Below are 553 nucleotides of genomic sequence, written 5' to 3' on the forward strand. Positions count from 1 at the left end.
CGGGAGGCGTGACGAGGTGCCGCCAGCCTGTCGAGTGGAAGCCATTCATGGACGTCTTGTTGCCTGTGTGGCCCTGAACGCCTCGCCACCTCCTTCAAAGGCGCCGAACCGTCGTCCTTCTGTGTCCGTCCCCGGCCAGAGGGACGAAATACAACGGTCACAGCCCACATTTAGCAGCTGCGCCCCGGTGAGCGGTCTCTCTCTGTCGCCACAGACTATTTGTGGATCTGGTCGTGGTTTTTCTGGATTATGCCTTTTCACCAAGATTTCTTACTCAGCAGTTTCCTCAAACATCCCTAAATATGAAGTGTTCACGTCGAGTCTGGCTGTTTGGACGTCCTCGCCCATTTGTCTCAGAGTATTGTCAGACTTTAAAATAAATAAATACATAAATAACTGGAAGATGACGTCCTTCTGTCTGGCGCGCGACGCCGGACGGGAGTAAAGTTTTACTCGATCCAAAGCTGGAAATGCCCACGTCAACACTTCTCTGCGGTCACAATCGGTAAAAACCCCGTTAGCTAAAATCACAAAGTTTACACATTTAGCAACT

This window comes from Taurulus bubalis (assembly GCF_910589615.1).
Source record: "Taurulus bubalis genome assembly, chromosome: 1".
Lineage (NCBI taxonomy): Eukaryota > Metazoa > Chordata > Actinopteri > Perciformes > Cottidae > Taurulus > Taurulus bubalis.